The following is a 20,269-nucleotide window of genomic DNA, read 5'->3' as shown; positions in this document are numbered from 1 at the left end:
GAAAGGGCCAGAAAATGCATCAATTCTGCTGTGGTCAAAAAAGTTTTGGAGCTGGGTGGCGATGCAATTTCCCACCCCGAGATTCTTTTTGAGAGGCCATCCTTTTTCCGAGCTGATGGCATGCACCTTTCCGCTTCAGGGAATGAGGCTTGGATTGGTGCGGTGGTGACCAAGCTGAGGTCTTGGTTGGGGCTGTGAGTGGTTTGGCGGTGAGCTGGAGGCTCCATGGCGGTTAGGCATTGGTTAAAGTGGTGCTTGGAGGGGTAAGTGCCTGCCCCTCCAAATGATGCGAAGGGAATTCCGTTAAAGGAATCCAGGGGCTTGCCATTCTTTCGTCCTTGTCCCTGGCATCGGACTTGGGCCGTGCAAGCCCCAAAGGAACATGAGGGTGAGAAGTGAGGGACTGATGCCCAGCTTCATTCTCACCCAATACTTGTTTCCCACTAAGGCTTCCGCTGGTGTCCGGAATGCCTCTGGCTTCCGCTGGTGTCCGGAAATGCCAGCTCTGTCCCTGAGGGCATGGACAGATAGTCATAACCAGTGCCTAAGCAACCACTCACATTTTTGTATTGAATAAAGTTGTGGCCAAAATTATGCCAAAAACCTAAACAAAAATTGATGTGTGAAGTGTGAATTATTGGGGGGTGGCAATTGTGGGACTCAACACGCAAAGCGTGTTCTCCCTAGCCAGAGAGCACGTGTTGCGGTTGGGGAAACATGCCACCCTGCCATGACTAGGCAGATTTGGAGAGAACCCAAGCCTTCTAAAGGGTTAGGATTGGGTTGCTGGGGAGTTTTGTATGTTGCCAAATTCAGAGGAGGGGTTAGAGTCTATAAATATAAGGGGCCAGAGGTTGGAATTCCTCTTGGCCATTTTGCTTCGGATCACCCGCCCTCCCTCCCTTTAATAGGGGGGTTCTCTGGATCGCTTGACCTTGCTATGCCTGTCATGGTGTCGTCTGCCTTGGTGCGGGGGCACAGTAGGAATTTTGCCATCTGGCGGATTGGCTGGTGCCATTTGGTTTTCGCCTACTGCGTAGCAAATCGTCACAACTTGTAAGGTTGGCGGTTAGGCATTGGTTAAAGTGGTGCTTGGAGGGGTAAGTGCCTGCCCCTCCAAATGATGCGAAGGGAATTCCGTTAAAGGAATCCAGGGGCTTGCCACTCTTTCGTCCTTGTCCCTGGCATCGGACTTGGGCCGTGCAAGCCCCAAAGGAACATGAGGGTGAGAAGTGAGGGACTGATGCCCAGCTTCATTCTCACCCAATACTTGTTTCCCACTAAGGCTTCCGCTGGTGTCCGGAATGCCTCTGGCTTCCGCTGGTGTCCGGAAATGCCAGCTCTGTCCCTGAGGGCATGGACAGATAGTCATAACCAGTGCCTAAGCAACCACTCACATTTTTGTATTGAATAAAGTTGTGGCCAAAATTATGCCAAAAACCTAAACAAAAATTGATGTGTGAAGTGTGAATTATTGGGGGGTGGCAATTGTGGGACTCAACACGCAACCATATGTCAGGAGTGCTCTGATGGTGTTTCCTGCTTGGCAGGGGGTTGGACTCGATGGCCCTTGTGGTCTCTTCCAACTCTATGATTCTATGATTCTATGTTGCATGGTGACTTTTTGCAGTAGAGTCACCTGTTGAATAATTCAACATGCATTCAAACTGAGTCTGCATTTGAAGGGGGAAAAGTGAGAGACTCCTACAGATTTTATTTTATTTCAAAGTAGTTGTCAGGTTATTTTTATTTCAACAAATCATTTTTGGTTCACGAGAAGAAACTGACATTGATAATTTATCAACTTGCAGTCAGACAACAAATTGGAAAGCCCACAGTGGAGCTCAGAGAAGACAAGGGGATTGGAGTTTGGGGCAAGGCAGGGGCTGTATCTAGGCACATCAGAGAAGCGTTTCAGTTAAACGCGTTCTAAACTTTGTATAGAAAATCGGGTTGGCAAAAATGGAACTCCACAGCGCCATCGAGTATCACAGTGTTATAATGCATATACAATGCATACAACACACTTTTTCTTTGCCAATGTAGCCAAATCCAGTATCTTTTTGACGTGCAATGCAGTGGCTTCCACATTTTTTAAAAAAATGAAAATTCAAGCTATTTTTCTCGTAGCCACTCCTATGCGTTTATGCTCCTCTACACATTTTTACTTCTCTATGCTGTTGTCTAGCAGCCAACATTCTGTCCCCTCTACTTTGTCAGTGCTGATGTAAAAATGATTCCCAGGCTCATTAGCCAAGTGGATGGATATTCCTCTAATCAACGCGATCGAATTTAATCATTTTCTTACTCTTCCTTTCCCACCAGGACTTATCTAGAGATGATGCCGTGGCACCCCGCCCCCGCCACACACTTCAATTGTACACAAAAGATTTAATAATTCAAATTCCTTCCCAAATCTCTTTTTGCAATAGCGGGGAAAGTGTTCAATAAACCTGTTCTCCCGAGATGTCAGAATAATGCAAAAATGGAAGTGCGAGATTGTTTCAGTTATCACCTTACCTCGTAGCATGCTGACACTCCAAAGAAATTAAAGTGACAGGAATAATACAAATAATTTCAGTGATGCGACTGAAAAGCTTTCTTAAGGTGCAGCGTTCCATTTCTCCAAAAAGGCAGGTTTACAGGCACACATTGAGCTATTTGTGACAGGACAGAGTGGGTGGTGGCTCTGCAGAGACAAAGGCAAAGATAGGATTCCCTCCCATTACATGTCATACCAGAATTCCAGATGGCATTGTTTTCTATTCTGCCCTGTATTTGTAGTGTGCCATTGAGACAGACCTCAGATAACCTGTGACAGATGTCCAGATAGCACCTCATATTTAGCCATTCAACAGAGAACTGAATTCTCCACAATGATCCAGAAGAAAGCCATTTTGCATCCACTCACCCGTGTGAAGCATGTTTTGAAAACAAGCATGAACTGTGGTCTGCATTCACAGGGATGTCCTGAGGGGCTATCCTTTTGTCCACACACCCAGAATGAAGACCCACAGAGCTACAGTTTCAATCAATCCTTCTTCCCTGGGAGCTCTGAGAATTGTAGCTTTTGGAAGGGGAAAAGGTGTCTCCTATCAGCTCTCAGGACTCTTAACAAACTTCAGTTCCTAGGATTCTTTGTAGGAAACCATGATTTTTAAAAGTGGTGCCATAGTGCCTATAAGTGTGTGTGTGTGTGTGTGTGTGTGTGTGTGTGTGAAGTATAATTGTTTAATTGCACACTGAAATAGAGAATGCCTATATGTATGCTTAACATTGGAAAATTCCATTGCAGTGTACTAAGCTGGAAAGAGCTCTCTCTCAGCTTCTAGCTGAGTTGATAATTAACTATTGCTGTTCTCTGCTGGCACTCATGTGAGTGTTTAACCTTAGCATGATCAGGGCATTCAATTGCAAAGTCACCATTTTGAAGGGAGTTAGCCTTTGTCTTTTGTACCTGGGCACAGTGAAAGAAGGATGTGATGAGATGCCTCTGAAGGAGCTGCATAGCCTTAGGCTGGATGTAAGCTAATGCAAGCTATGGGAGAGATGCAGCTTTGATTTTTCATCTGACCGTATATTTAAAGAAGAGCCTATATATGAAAATGCATATGCTTTATACAACTTTCAGGATGTATCATTGATGTATTTGTACCTGTTTTGAAGACGTTCTGGTTAGTATAGTTTTTATACTTTGGCCACCTCATGAGAAGAGAAGACTCCCTGGAAAAGACCCTGATGTTGGGAAAGATGGAGGGCACAAGGAGAAGGGAACGACAGAGGACGAGATGGTTGGACAGTGTTCTCGAAGCTACCAGCATGAGTTTGACCAAACTGCGGGAGGCAGCGGAAGACAGGCGGGCCTGGGGTGCTCTGGTCCACGGGGTCACGAAGTGTTGGATACGACTAAATGACTAAACAACAACAACAACAACATGGGTCTGGGCAATCTTCAATCCTAAAGGTGGTGCTAATAATCTCAGAACAATTATGTGAAAAAATAAAAATATGAACCGAAATAATTTTGATTGCAGCTGATTCTTTCATTTCGTTTGACTGCTCCCGTCACCATTCACCTAGAGAAAATGCTGCTGCATATTCTCCTCTGAATTCTTAACCTACCTTTGTTTACTTAAGTGCTTAAAATATTATTAGATCTGCTTTCCCCCCTATCTCTTGAAGGAAAATAAAATGAAGAATTTGAGTTCAGAGGTGGATCTACTAAGAAACTAATGAAGGTTTCAGGGCTGCTAAACTTGGAGGAGTCCCAGAATTGAATTTAGTCCACATTGCACGACTCAAATCAATTATTTTTGTTGTTGTATATATTTCAGCAATCCCAAAGTTAGAGATAAAGGTTTGGTGATCTGCAGAACAACCCCATCGAGGAAGAAAACAGTGCTTTACCCAGACCTCATTTCTGGTTGCGAAGGGGCCTCCCGTAACAGTTCAAGCTTCAGGGCTCCGAAAATGTTGGTCCCCCACTGCTTGAATGGGATTTAAGAGAAAAAAACTTGGGTAAGTTAGTATTGTTAACACTGCTTGCTAACATAAGATGAATATGTGCTGAAATATGTACCTGCGGCTTCAAAGTGGTTATACTGGGTTTGAAAGAAAAGGCAGGGTTCTCAGACATGACCTAAAGTCAAGTGTCTTACATGTCGGAACTCATTTGAAGAAATGCTGGCCTGTAGTGATAGAGTGGACTTCATACAGTTCAGATAGTTTTTGAGTAACTTTTAAAAGTCAAGAAAGGGGTATTTCTAAAGTTCAAACAGCACAATGTATAATGTCATGAAAATGAAACAAATACAATCGTACCTCGGAATCCATTCCAGAAGTCCCTTCGACTTCCAAAACGTTCGGAAACCAAGGTGCAGCTTCCGATTGGCTGCAGGAAGCTCCTGCAGCCAATCAGAAGCCACGGAACTTGCAACACACGTTCGGGTTCCAAAGAATGTTTGCAAACCAGAACACAAACTTCTAGATTTACAGTGTTGGGGAGCCAAAACTTTGACTCACAAGGCATTCGACTTTCGAGGTATGGCTGTATCGGCCTTCAGTCAAAATCTGAAACTAACCCCCCCTTTCTTCTCAGATATTCTTTTAAGTTTAAAAATCATCAGCAAATATAATAATAATAATAATAATAATAATAATAATAATAATAATAATAATTGTTTGCTTGTTTGTTTGTTAATTATACCCCACCCATCTGGCTGGATTTCCCTGGGCAGCTCCCAACAACATAGTAAAAATACATTAAAACATCAGTCATTTAAAACTTCCCTAAACAGGGCTGCCTTCCGATGTCTTCTAAAAGTCGAATAGTTGTTTATTTCCTTAACATCTGATGGGAGGGTGTTCCACAGGGCAGGTGCCACTACGGAGAAGACCCTCTGCCTACTTCCCTGTATCCTCACTTCTCGCAGTGAGGGAACTGCCAGAAGGCCCTAGGAGCCTTCTCTGATGGGGGTGGAGATGCTCCATCTGATATACTGGGCCGAGGCCATTTAGGGCTTTAAAGGTCAGCACCAACAACTTGAATTGTTCTCAGAAACGTACTGGGAGCCAATGTAGGTCTTTCAAGACCAGTGTTATGTGGTTTTGGCACATAAGGGGATATAAATATTAGAGCCAGTTCAGATAAAATTTCAGGAGCTCCTCACATCATCTTACTTTCTTCTCCTTCCCCTTCTTTGGAACTAGGTTAGATAGATCATCTGGGTATGCTCATTAATTTCAGTGGGTCTCCCATTAGTAAAACGTAGTTGAATATCTCTCAAAATGCCCATATTTAAAATGTGATTTTGAGCCAGTAACTGTGCCAGAACCTTTGAAAAGTGCAAGTGTTGATGGAAAACTAGCCATGCAGTCCTAACCATGTCTACTCAGAAGTAAATAATAAAATCCTACTGACTAAAATGTTCCTTGCTTTGCATTAAGGAGGGTTAGGGCTGCAGCCAAGCGTGCCTTCCTCTTAGCATGTTTCTCCCTTGCGTCCTGAGTTCGAGTGTCTTCAAAGTCCATGACACCTTTGGTAAAGGCTGTTCTCCAACTGGAGCACTCACAGGCCAGTGTTTCCCAGTTGTCGGTGTTTATACTACATACTGCCTTGAGACAGTCTTTAAACCACTTTTGCTGACCACCAGCATTACGCTTTCCATTTTTAAGTTCGGAATAGAGTAGTTGCTTTGGAAGACGATCGTCAGGCATCCACACAGCATGACCAGTCCAATGAAGCTGATGTTGAAGAATCATTGCTTCAACACTGGTGAACATTGCTTCTTCCAGCACACTAGTATTAGTTTGCCTGCCTTCCGCGTCCAAGAGGAGCAGCTCAGGTCAGTTCCTGCCACAATTTGCAATGATCAAACTCATCAGGCACTTTTACCTGATGTACATAATTTTGCAAAGTAATTTTCTCCAATAGAATATGCTGTTTTCACTAATATATGCATTTTGTGCACACTTTTCGTACACATTGATTGGTTAGAGAACTGCGTTGCAAAATTCAGAAAAAGTGTGAACCTTGAAAGATCCCTGTGTTTCTGTTTGTGTATTGTTTCGGAAAGGGAGAATTCATAAGGTTCACCTAAAAATGCAAGCTGGATCTCCCCCTTCCCTACTGTATTTAGTATTACTAAAGTGTTACACATCATCAGTGCTGAATATCAGTAGCTGCCAAACCAGGGATAACCTTGGAAAATATTTACTGCCAGAATTCACAGGGGATCTTTTTCGGAGCTAGATGAGTTTTAGCTCCATGAAGGTTGGAGTGAAGGCGTTAGCTGGAAAAGTCACACAGAACAGAACCCAGAGTGCTATTAACAGCTAACCCCCCCTTTTTTTCTTACTTGAGCAGCTAATGGCTCCAGTACATGGTTTTTTGATATTCCATGCTTCATTTATATTACAAATCTCATGGACTGCATCTGTGAAGTCTGTAATCTGCCGAGGCATATAATTACCAGATTTAAATAACAATATCTTAGTGCAGCTATAACTCCCACTGACAAAAAAAGTCTTAAGAAAAAGGGGGGGGGAGTCTTTTGAGCTAATTTTCAATAGCCTTCCTCCCCGTATATCAAGAAAGCAAAGAACTGCATGTCATTTTGCAAAGTAACAGCACCAGGTGACATCAACTTCATAGCAGAAATATTTCTTTGAAATGGTGCAAAAATAGCAGGGGGTTCTTGTTCCTTTATGCACAAAGAGTACCACAAACTAAACTAAAAAAGGGAAGAATTTTTTTAAAAAAGCATGTCTTATATTTCTATTTTGTCTTTCTTCCAGGACAGGCAAGGATGGGAAGAGATATATTCCCCTCACCTGTGGCTTTCTCTTTCTCTTCCAAACCCCAAGAATGTGAATCTTGCAGAATTAGTTTAAGACATTCCTGCTGAAACTGGCATAATGTGGCCATAGATATATGGAGGAATAAGGTGGGGTAATTAGCATACTGTTAATTTTACCCCCTCTGGGACCTTGGGACCGGACGACTTGAATCTTCCGTTTCCAGAAAGGCAAAAGTTGGAGAGAGCTATTGCTTTCAGGAGCTGAACAAATTACTGTATCAATGGCATTTAATAGCTCTTAATGTTATGGATTGGGATTATTTAATGTTACTGAAAAATGCTTTATCCAGCACAATGAAATCATTGATTACAAATTTATAGATTGCAGCAAAGTTATCGTGGGCTGAGCACTGGAAAAACTCTTAACCCCCAGCAGTTCAGGAATGTTGGCTGAAATAGTTGGCTTTGACAGAGTTGGTTAAAGTAACAGAAATAATCTGTAGGAACAAAGGATTTGCTATGAACTGAGACTTCCGGTTCACTGCAAAGGGGAAGGGGGAGCTAGTGACTTTCAGGGGAAGCCAGGGAGACTGGAGAGAACCCACTGTGCCTGCAGCCAGCTCCCTTCAAGCGCAAAACAATTTTATTATGTGCTTTGTGTTTGTATTTTGTATTTTTATGCTGTGAACCACCCTGAAATATTGAGATGAAGGGTTGTTAACAAACAAACAAACAAACAAATGTGCCCCCCCAAAGATTTACAATTTGTCTTGATTGAAAGGGCAAAACTCATCACAGTGCATCATGGGCAAATGGCCTGTTGTTCCCGTGGTAACACCTTGTGGCTTCACCCAGCGTCACAATGGACAGCTGGCCTATAACAGGCTTGGACCAAGGCAAACATTCCAGAGACATCAGGGCTGCTGTTCAGCCCACAGGTGGGGCTCCTGCTGTTCGCCCAGACCTTGCACACCAAAGGAACTGAAACAACATGGCGAGATTCCAACACAGCAGGAGCAGCAGCAGGAACTGCAAATGGATGGCGAAAAGGGGACGGCGTGGGGGCGGCTCCGGACGGCGGGGCAAAGGGAGGAGGAGGGGAAGACGCGGCGGAAGGAGAAAAGGTGGGTCTCAGGATTTGATTTGTGTCTTGGGCTCCTCTTGAGATGCAGTCATGTTTGGTGTTGTCAGGGTAAAATCTGGACATGCGGTAATTCTTTGGGCCTCTAGTGACCCATAGAGAGAACCAGTGGTGGCTGGCTCATTTGAAGCAAATAGGGCATGGGCCCACCAACTGCAGCTAGCCCCCAAACAGCCTCCCAGCTGCTTGCCTTCTTTCTTATATCCAGCCTAGGAGTAGCACTGCCTGGGGCAGCTTCTTCCAGATTAGTCTCAGTGTTGCCATTCATAGAACTCAGCAGGGAGGAGAACATAGCTGTCAACTTTTCCCTTTTCTTGCGAGGAATCCTATTCACAATAAGGGAAATTCCCTTGGGAAAAGTGGACATCTATGGAGGAGAATAGGAGGAAAATTAGAATTAGGTGGCTGTGTCTGCCATTTTAGCTCTGGCGCCATCTACTGTTGACCTCCCTGCCTTCCACTCTACCAGTCCCAATGGACACTGACCACCACTGGAGATAGCCAAGATACTTGGGGTAACCTGGCCATCTGTACCAGGTTGCACCAATCTTTGAGGGACCATAGGCACATTTGCATGCTGGAAAAGCTATTGTTGAGTAACACACACATCCTGCAACCAAGCACACAACACAACCTTTTCTAATGGGTTCAACAAAACGATTCTTTCAAGCATAATTTCAGCAGAGGTGAAGTGGATAAGGGGGCGAGGACCCCTGTGGGCACCGGGGAAGGCCTCTGCAAGCACCCTGAGCCGTATCATCTTGTCAAGTGGTCATGCTGACTGGGACTTCTGGGAGTTGTAGCCCAAAAAGTTCTGAAGGGCGTCAAGTTGGCCAATGCAGTTGTAGAGGATTCTTCATAACAATGGGTCCTGCCATGGGAGCATATTCACCCAGTTCTTTTCCAGCTGTACTGGCTCCCGGTGGAGTACCGGGTCAGATTTAAGGTGCTGGTTTTGACCTTTAAAAGCCCTTCATGGCCTAGGACCCTCGTACCTATGGGACCGCCTCTCCAGGTATGCCCCACAGAGAGCCTCAAGGTCCATAAACAGCAACACCCTAGTGGTCCCGGGCCCTAAGGAAGTCAGATTAGCTTCTACCAGAGCCAGGGCCTTTTCAACTCTGGCTCCGGTCTGGTGGAACACTCTGTCTCATGAGACCAGGGCCCTGCAGGATCTGATTTCTTTCTGCAGGGCCTGTAAGACGGAGTTGTTCCACCTGGCTTTTGGCTTGGAATTAATTTGATCCCCTCTTTCTTTTTCCCTTTTTCCTTCTGTGATGGAACTCCTACTTGAGGACTTCCCTGGCTTTTTTCTGGCCCACGTAGGACCACTCTGGATAGTTAGCCTTTGTGAAGACGTGACATTTTCATCCCCCCAAAAGGTTTTTGAGTTTCTGCTGAAATGAGGCTACATTTTAATGTTGTATTTTAATCTTGTTTTTCAAGTTGTATTACAATCAATTGTTTTATATCTGGTGTTAGCTGCCCTGAGCCCAATTTTGGCTGGGGAGTGCGGGGTATTAATAAAATTTATTATTCTTATTAATGATCAAAACTGTTGTGCGGTAATTAACTTCCTCTTTCAGAAATGAACATGTGCCTAGGAAGAGTACTTATTTGACTTGACCCTGCCTTTATTCAATAGCTTGTTCACTTGCCCTTAAACAACTCCTATATCAACCCTGTTCATTCATGGGAGGGACAACACTCTAGGGGAAACGGCCATTGGAGATAAGGACAGCAGAAGTGCTTGCTGGTTTTTGCCAATGGCCCATCTAGCCCACTTCTTACAGTGGCCAACCAGATGATGATGATGATGATGATGATTTATACCCCACCCATCTGGCTGGGTTTCCCCAGCCACTCTGGGTGGCTTCCAACAAAATATTAAAATACAGTAATGCATCAAACATTAAAAGCTTCCCTAAACAGGGCTGCCTTCAGATGTCTTCAAAAAGTCAGGTAGTTGTTGTTCCCTTTGACATCTGGTGGGAGGGTGTTCCACAAGGCGGGCACCACTACCAAGAAGGCCCTCTGCCTGGTTCCCTGTAATTTGGCTTCTCGTAGTGATGAAACTGCCAGAAGTTCCTCAGCACTGGACCTCAGTGTCCAGGTAGAACAATGGGGGTGGAGACGCTCCTTCAGATATACTGGACCGAGGCTGTTTAGGGCTTTAAAGGTCAGCACCAACACTTTGAATTGTGCTCGGAAACATACTGGGAGCCAATGTAGGTCTTTCAAGACCAGTGTTATGTGGTCTCGGCAACCGCTCCCAGTCCCCAGTCTAGCTGCCGCATTCTGGATTAGTTGTAGTTTCTGGGTCACCTTCAAAGGTAGCCCCACGTAGAGCGCATATAGATGCCTGAAGGAAGCCAGCAAACAGGATATGAGCATCTGAACACTCTCCCCTCCTGTGGTTTCCAGCAGCTGATATTCAGAAGCATTGCTGCTTCCAGCTGTGGTGGCAGAGCATAGTCATCATGCTAGTATCCCTTGGTAGCCTTCTCCTCCATGACTTTGTCCAATCCTCTTTTAAAGCCATACAAATTTCTGACTACCACTGTCTCCTGTAGGAGTGAGTTCCATAGTTTAGCTGTGTGCTGGTGAATAAGTCAATGTACATTCCTGCTTTATTAAACTAAATAGCTTAAATTTGACTTGAATAAATGTGCCATTAGCTGTTACCGTTTTGAATATTATTGTGCTATTATCTTCCTTAGTGGGCTGTGTAAACTGCTATTCTGAAAAATGTTTTCTGTTGGGTACTGGGGATGCGTTTGTGGGATGCGTTCGTGGAAGCAAGCGGGCAGTGACCTGAAAAAGTTTGGGAACCACTGGGCTGGTCAACTTTCTCCATGAAATCCACCTTCCTGCACAATCTTGTTCATGGGTAGGCAAACTAAGGTCCGGGGGCTGGATCCGGCCCAATCACCTTCTAAATCTGGCCCATGGACGGTCCAGGAATCATCGTGTTTTTACATGAGTAGAATGTGTCCTTTTATTTAAAATGCATCAGTGGGTTATTTGTGGGGCCTGCCTGGTGTTTTTACATGAGTAGAATGTGTGCTTTCATTTAAAATGCACCTCTGGGTTATTTGTGGGGCACAGGAATTCGTTCATTATTATTTTTAAATATAGTCCACCCCCCCAAGGTCTGAGGAACAGTGGACCTGCCCCCTGGTGAAAAAGTTTGCTGACCCCTGCTCTAGTTAGTGGTGATGATGAAGGGCCTATTCAAACTGGCCTTTTACACAACAGTTCTTTCCACATTCCACCCTTCAGATGATCCCCTATTCCCCTTCTGCTATCATGAACTTTTTTCCTGTGCCTTGATCTAATGCTTTAGTGCATTAGAGCATTTTTCCCCCTTTTGGAAAAAACCCAAAATGGCAGCCAACAGAAAATATGGTGGAACCCATTGGTGGCTGCCATTTTTGCGAGTGCCAGATGCCATTTTGTTTCCCCTCCCACCAATCCCCTACGTTAGCACAAAACAGGAGGCAGCAAAATAGCCAAGAGGTTGCACTTTTCAAGACCTTTGCTGCTTCTCACAGCCAAAAAAATTAAAATTAGTATTAAGAATAAGAATAATAGCCACTCACCTGTGCTATAAGGTAAGCCTCCCCTCTGTGAACATGAGGGCATCCACACTGGAAGGCGGTGCCAATGCTGTTTTGCTAAGGACTCCCTCAAATTTGGGTGGGTTTTGCCAGCCTTGGTGCAGTGATTCTACTGCCCTTAAGCCTCCATGAAACCTATGCTTGAACTAAAAAGGCCAATGTGAATAGGAGGCATGGAACATGCATGTCAGTGCTGCCACCAATGTGCTGCACTCACACAGCCTCATGTGCATGATTATCTTGCCTACTTTTTAACATTGGCCTTCCTGTGTTGAGCAGGAAGGTCTGAAAGCACCTTCTAAGGGCATTTGGTGCCCATGCTTGGAAGCATCCCCTGCCAACATAAGGAGAGTCCTGCTTAATCAGGCCAAAGGCCCACCCAGTTGACCATCCTAATCTCACATTGGCCAGCATGATGCCTCTTGGAAGCCCAGAAGCCGGACCTGAACATGAGAACCCCCCTTTCACTTGCAGTTCCCAGCAATTGGTACTCTTTAGGTCTCAACATTTACACATCAGTTCATATAAAAAAAATCCTTCCAGTAGAGCCTTAGAGACCAACTAAGTTAGTTCTTGGTATGAGCTTTCGTGTGCATGCACACTTCTTCAGATACACTGAAACAGAAGTTGCCAGATCCTTCTATATAGTGAGAAGGTGGGGAGGGGTATTACTCAGAAGGGTGGTGGGAATGGGAGATTGGCAGATAGCTGAGATGAGCCTGTTGACGACTCTTAACGACTGCAATAGGTCTTACAGGAAAAGGCAAGGGGTGAGAAGGTGAGAAATGGCTTAGTCATGTATAATGAGATAAGAATCCAATGTCTCTGTCAGTTCATGATTGTTGTTGTGTTGTTGTTGTTTTCTCCTAGCAGACATTTTCGCAAAGCAAAAATTCCCCCAAGAAAGTATATTTCTGTATGTTGTTTCCCCTCAAATATGCATTTTTATGTACACTTTACCTTAGTATGTGAAATTTTTTGCCTATTACGTGACTGGAGAACTGCACTGCAAAATTTAAAGAAGTACAGTCGTACCTTGGTTCTCAAAAAGAATGCGTTTCGGGAGTCCGTTCAACTCCCGGAACTGTTTGAAAACCAAGGCTCGGCTTCCAATTGGCTGCAGGAGGCTCCTGCAGCCAACGGGAAGCCGCAGAACCAGCGCCGGATGTTCAGCTTCCGAAAATTGTTCAAAAACTGAAACACTCACTTCCGGGTTTCTATTGTTCAGGAGCCGATTTCTTCGGGAGCCAAGGCTTTTGAGATCCAAGGTACGACTGTATGCAATTTGGAGGACGGCTGTATTTTTGGTTCTCATATTATTTCAGAAAGTGCTTTTCAGATAAGTTTGCCTTTAAATGGGAACAGAATCCGATTTCTCCCCTTTCCCCACTGTGAAAATAAATGGAGGCGGATGCACTATAAAAAGTGTAAAATAAATAAATAAATGAATGAATGCATGAATGTTGAGTAAATGAATGGACTATTTTTTGTTTGTTTGTAAGAAGGTCAAATAATTTGCCCAACCCTTTGCAAAGCCAGTGACTGGTTTCAGCTCAGCATTGGAATTTTGCAATGCATTCATGTATTGTGGTGTAGTGGTTAAGAGCGGTCACGTAATCTGGGAAACCGGGTTCGCGTCTCCACTCCTCCACATGCAGCTGCTGGGTGACCTTGGGCCAGTCACACTTCTGTGAAGTCTCTCAGCCCCACTCACCTCACAGAGTGTTTGTTGTGGGGGAGGAAGGGAAAGGAGAATGTTAGCCGCTTTGAGACTCCTGAAGGGGAGTGAAAGGCGGGATATCAAATCCAAACTCTTCTTCTCTTCTTCTTCTTTTTGGAAACAGCTTTTGTCAATGCCAATTAAGTCTTCAGCATGTGAAAAAGCTCTTGAGATACAAACAGAGGCGACTCGGTGTCCTCCCCTATTTATCTACACACCACTCTCAGTCGTGGTGCACAGTCAAGTATCAACAACAGAGCAGAACACAGTGGTAAATAATTGATATTTAAATGATTGGCTGCTGAATAATACAAATCAACAGCATGTCACTGTCTCTTGAAATATTTCCAGCACCAGGAAAACAAAGCGAGGAATGAAAGCTGGAGAAAACTAGTGCATCACCATTGAGCCTCCATGTGAGGAGTGGTATATCTTTTAAAAAACATAAGCCTATAGTAATAGTAATAATAATAATAATAATAATAATAATAATAATAATAATAATAATAATAATAATAATTTATTTGTACCCCGCCCATCTGGCTGGGTTTCCCCAGCCACTCTGGGCAGCTTCCATAGTAAATGTATAACATTTTTACAGTCACAGAGATCCTCCAAAAGAATCCTAGGATTTAAAGGGATGATTTGGAAACCATGCAAGATGGATATGAAAGTCAGGATGGTGGATGTGAACTCACGTAATCTTCACCCCTGTGTCTCACATTTTGCTCCATTTCAGATCCACAGTGAATACTATGACATGGTATGAAGGCTGCTTTTCAGAATTTTAACCCCACCCCACCTTTTAAAAGACATATATTTAGCTGCTTAGAAAAGCTACAAAGTTTGGCTGCTGTGAAACACTAATGAATGTTGAATTTTCATGCATCTAGTTTTACCTCCTTTTGATGTTTTTCAGTTAATTCTCTGCTATTTTTACCATATTGTGTCATTTTAAAATGTCTTAAAATGCTAACTTTGTTTTGTTTGAGCAGATGAAATAAAATTACAATATATTAAAAAAGGAAAAAAGGAAAAGAAATAAAATAAAATAAAATGGTGCTGACAGCTCTCAGGAAGATTTTACAAAACAAAGACTATCCACATTAATGCATGACTGTCTCTATGGTTTTAAGTTCACACATTACTATTCAAGTGGAAGGGAACAAACTTTAAAAAAACAATAATGCAAAAACTGGCAGAGACCAAATTTCAACCTTTTTTCCAATAGAACCAGGGTGTGAAATCTGACAGAAACATGAGTCCTTAGAATTACATTGGCCCTAAATTTCTTTCCTCTTTCAAGAAGTCTAATAAGCGGATTTTTTTTTTTAAAAAATCCTAGTTGCTAACTGGTTTGGATTTGGGAGATGTGTGTGTGTGTGTGTGTGTGTGTGTGTGTGTGTGTGTAAGTAATTAACTGTTATTATATATATGTTTGCTTTAGGCATGTTTTCTTGCATTGTGAAATTGCTTTGAGATGCTTCCTAGGAAGTGATTTATAAATGAAATTAATAACAATAAGGCGTCAAACAGCACTGGGACAGATGCACTAACAAAGACCCATCACAAGGACTATACAACCCTTTGGGTCCTTTTCAACTCTGCAATTCTGTGATTCTATGGAAACCTTACTTTACCTTTTTCTCCCCAGGTGGCAAAAGCCGTAGAGGTGGGCGGAGGAGAAAGAGAACATGTAACCCATGAAACCCAAAGCCTCAGGCTATTGCCCTGTTCAATCTCTACTAAACAACACTCGAGAGCCATCCCCCATCAGACTACCTGAGGCAACCTCGCCCTACAAGATCCCAGCAACTTGCTTGAGAATGAACAGTGTCCTCTGTCAATAAACTCTGAAATGCCATCACCACCACAATGAAATTTCTGGTTGGTTCTGTCATAGGGGCAATTGTTTGCAATGAGCAGCCTGGGAAACCCAGCCAGACAGGTGGGGTATAAATAAATTTATTATTATCATTATTATGTAAACTCCTTCATACAAATAGTTGGCTGGCTAGGTTCTTGGGATGTGGAAGAAACAGCCTTTCCCAGATGAATGAATGGGTCTTTGACATGAGTTTGCATTTGTTAGACTTTTAGTCTTGCTTTATACACATTTGTTTTATTTGTGTTTTTAACTATTTTTTATGATCTTATGTCTAAACCACCTTAGACAATGGTCTAGAAAGTGATTAATTAATTAGTTAATTAATTGCAATATTGGTCAGAATCATAATACAATCATACCTTGGATTCATGAGCCAAGGCACACTGGAGCAAACTTGGGGGAGGACTCCACTGAGGACACTACAGTATTAATGTTCACACTGGAGAGGAAGGGGTTAAAGTACATAGTGCCTCAGCTCATCAAAAAATGTGACAGCAGGGAAGGCAATGTTCTGGTCCTTATGTGCCAGTTTTAAAAACAACAACCAGTCATTGGCCAAGGCTTTAGAAAAGCGAAATAGTTTCAGAATGTTGTTTATTTCTTAAATTTTGTGTTAGTTCCTCCTTTCTTTCAGCCAGGGCTCAGGGCAGGTGATATTTAACAGGCGATAAAACATGAAGAGAATGCACTCGAAAGGGCTGGCCATCTGCTGCTTCAGACAAAGCATTCAATGCGCCATCAAGAGCACTCCCACATGGAAGACAGTAAAGGAGATGAACGATCAGAAGCAAACAAGCCTATAACATTATCTGCACACTGAATCGCTCTGGTGTGAACACTTTTCTATGGAAGACATGATCCTACCAGGAACATTGTTGGGCAAACACCACTCCTTAAAAGTCCATGCCTTCAAAATGAAATATTACCTATGTGATTTAGTGCAGGATGCATCCAGCCATGAGCCGACCTATAATTGGGCCTTACTGTTTGTCCATGTAGTTCAGAAGTGAGGAACCTCAGGTGCTCCAATGATTGTTGGACTACAACACCCATCAGCCCTGGACAACGTGTCCGGTTGGGATGATGGGAAACGTAGTCCAGCACCACCTGGAGGGCCTGAGATTCCTCACCCCTGATCTAGTTGAATACAGTAAACTCTTGCCATGGCTTCCTAAGGCTGTTATGAAACAGTCCTTTCAAACTCAACACCCATGCGCAGGTGGGAGAGTTAGTTCAATGACAATTTAAGGGGTGTTTTTGCCCTCTTCCAAATGGTCTCAGCAGAGAAGAGGGAAGATTCCATGGCTGTGATCTAGCATCTTCTCATTTCCCCAGACCCTTGCTTTAAAAGGGTTTAAAAGCTGCTAGTTTGGCCAGGAGCATAGCCCTGACTGCCATTGCCATGGTTCTTGCTCTGGTGTGCTCTGGTGTTGCGGCATATCTGGGGAAATGAACCTGGTTTCAAGAGCACAGGGGAGCTGTCCAGCAGCTTCAGCACGTTTGTGAACTACGTATTGCTTAGTTGTGGAATTAGTAGCTGATCCATAGAGCTGTTGCGCCAGCAACCACAGTGGCCAGGGGTGTGGAACCTGTGGCCCCCCATTTGTTGTTGTTGTACTCCACATCAGCCCCAACAAGTATAATCAATGGCCAGGGATTGTGGGTGCTGGAGCCCAGGGTCTTCCAAAGGGCCAGAGATTCTATATCTCTGTACTAGACAGCAGTTGAGAATTGATGGAACAATTCTGGTTGCTCCACCGCATCTGGTGTCCTTGTGGGGCTCTGAACCTGACTGTACTTTAGGAAGCTTTCCTGTTTATCAGCAGGCTCTGAAATGGACTGCCTTGTGATGCCAGATGAGAACTGTGCTGTCAGTCCTGAGCTTTGCCTCAGGCTCACTGACTTTTTTTTTGGAGTTCCAGGTATGACTATGGGGTGTCTAGAGTCAGGAGTGAGTCATTGGGGGCATATTAGATCACCCCAATTCTGCCATTTCTCTGATCCGTGAACCCCAGGCAGCATTTCAGCTTGGGTTATGATGTCAGGATGCCCTTGTTAGAATTCCTGCTCCATGATTGCAGTCATGGGGCTTTTGTCTTTCACATGACGGTATATGTTTTGACTCCACAGAGTGGGAAGTGACTGTTATGTGTTCCGTGAAGTGGGACTATTGTCCTTTGTTCTTTCTCTCTTTGCTGTCTGATGCTAGAGAGAGAGGGAGCCATGTTGCAGTGCTCCGTGTGTGTTTATATGTAAATAAAGTAGATTAGCCAAAATGCTGAGTTTCTGAGGTCTGTTACGCAACTGCGCAAACTCTGCCGATCCCTAAGTGTGCCGATGTCGGTTGGCATCGGTCGCTGTGATGTTCAAGATGAAGAAAGCTTTTTGAAGCTCCCAAACAATCGACCAGGAGGGAGAGAACATGCCAGTCGGGCATATGTCTCTGCCAGGGTCCTACTCGAGTGTAGGCTGAACTCCTGACAGCCCTGTCTCCCTTCTTTTTCACGTTTGAGTTGTAGCCACTGTGCTGGTTTCACTAAATGGTCCTTTGGCCTGATCCAGCAGGGCTCCCCTTTGGGATGATGATGATGATGGTTCAGGGGCAGGGTGAGCCACCCATAGGGTGGGACGCAACGTGTGGCCTCCAGAGTCTGCCTGCCTCCTCCCACTCAGCTGCCCTACAGCAGGGGGAGAGGCAGCGGGTGGACCGTTTGGGCAGCATGAAGCCTGCACGCGTCCAAGCCATTGCGTCTCTCCCAGGAGAGACGTGTGGCTCGGGTGCACTGCAGGCCCCAAGGTGAGTGCCATCCGGCATTTTGTCACCTCAATGGTGACACCCAGAGTGGACCGCACCCACCACACACCCCTTCCTCTGCCCCTGGTGATGGGTCTAGTGCGGGGGTCGGCGACCTGCGGCTCCAGAGTTGCATGCAGCTCTTTAAAGCCTTTGCTGCGGCTCCGGGGCGGTGGCGAGGGGAGGAGGCGAGGGGAGGAGGCGAGGAGCGGAGGCGAGGGGCGGAGGCGAGGGGCGGAGGTGAGCAGCCTGCCGCCCGGCCAGAGCGCCCCCCTCGCCAGGCAGACATCCGCAGCGTGGGGAGCCTTGCCGGACTTCCAGGCAAGGCTCCCCATGCTGCGGATAGCAGCCTGCTGCCCCGCAGGGGGGGGGGCGCCCTGATGCAGAGCACCCCTCGCGCGGGGCAGACATCGGCCAGCCCCACAAGCTCGGGGGACAGCAGGGAGGAGCAGCGCCGCCATCCCACTGTTCCTTGACCTGGTTCGGTTTCCCCGACCTGCTTTTGGGGGGGAAATAAAGGGAATTTCCCCCCCTTTATTCCCCCCCCAAAAAAACTAGGTGCATCCTATGGGACGGAGCGTCCTATGGGGCGAAAAATACGGTATTTTTATAATGACGAATGCCTCATTATTAATTATTATTTACATCAGGCACTGATTATGATTTATGGTACACTGGGGCCCTGATTAATTTTCTATGGCATTTTGGGGCATTGATTATTGGGCATAGCAAGTCGCGGTCGCGTGGAATTTGTGCTTTGTGACCGTTTGAAGTGGGGTTTTTTTCTTGGGAGGCTGGGCGGCACGAAGAGAGGGATTATTTTTATAATGACGAGGATGACATTGGGCCCTCATTATTAATTATTATTTACATCAGGCACTGATTATGATTTATGGTTCACTGGGGCCCTGGTTAATTTTCTTTGGCATTTTGTGGCATTGATTATGCAGTCGCGGTCGCGTGGAATTCCACGTGGAGTTAGTTGCCTGAAGCCCCTTTTTAGTTGCTTTAAGCCCCTTTTTAAACTTAAGCAGGGGGAAGTTTGGTGAAAGTTTGGTGAATTGCTGCCAAGGAGTGTGGTGGAGTCTCCTTCTTTGGAGGTCTTTAAGCAGAGGCTTGACAACCATATGTCAGGAGTGCTCTGATGGTGTTTCCTGCTTGGCAGGGGGTTGGACTCGATGGCCCTTGTGGTCTCTTTCACATATGTATGTGAGCAGGTCTTCTCCAACATGAACTATATTAAAAACAAACACTGATCATGCCTCACAGATGACAGCTTGCAAGCCTGTGTGAAAATGAAGGTGACGTCTTACAGCCCTGATGTGCAGACACTGAGCACTGAGGTTCAGGAGCAAAAGTCCCATTAACCTGGTTACCTGGTTGTAAATTAAATATTTTAATTAGCTATTAATTTGTCCTTTTTTCTTGAGATTGACAGCTGACTGCATGATCCTGTATATATAGCATTAAGGCCAGAAACAATATATGCAGTGTTATATTTGTTTTAAATGTTGCAATGTTTTTGCGGCTCCCAGTTGTTGTTGTTTTTTCGGAAACGGGTCCAAGTGGCTCTTTTTGTCTTAAAGGTTGCAGACCCCTGGTCTAGTGGATGTGATTCTGGCCCTTTCTATGCATTCATTATAAAAGGCATGTAAAATGTAATTTATCTTATTAGCTATGCAGGAAGCCATTTAAATATGTTGTTTGAGTGAGCACTAGATAATAAAAAAATGCAAATTCTTCTTGTGATTTATGCAGTAATGTAAAATGATGTACTGTATTGCCATCTGCTTTCAGCCACTTGGGTG

General features: G+C 44.6%; 1 long non-coding RNA gene across 4 annotated transcripts; it reads left to right on the top strand.

Annotated features, from left to right (window-relative positions):
- Positions 1-8,127: 8,127 nt before the first annotated feature.
- LOC309540134 lies at positions 8,128-16,320 on the top strand. Of its 4 annotated transcripts, none has more exons than XR_014223048.1 (3): positions 8,175-8,422; positions 15,434-15,727; positions 16,306-16,320. It is a non-coding gene; the product is annotated as an uncharacterized lncRNA (long non-coding RNA). The 4 variants fall into 4 exon arrangements; XR_014223049.1 differs by having other exon boundaries at positions 16,302-16,316; XR_014223050.1 differs by lacking the exon at positions 16,306-16,320 and adding an exon at positions 16,285-16,299.
- Positions 16,321-20,269: the final 3,949 nt, after the last annotated feature.

Source organism: Podarcis vaucheri, assembly GCF_965113315.1.
Source record: "Podarcis vaucheri genome assembly, chromosome: 9".
Taxonomy (NCBI): Eukaryota; Metazoa; Chordata; class Lepidosauria; order Squamata; family Lacertidae; genus Podarcis; species Podarcis vaucheri.
The sequence above is the reverse complement of the archived record's forward strand: the minus strand, read 5'-3'. Positions and strand labels throughout refer to the sequence as shown.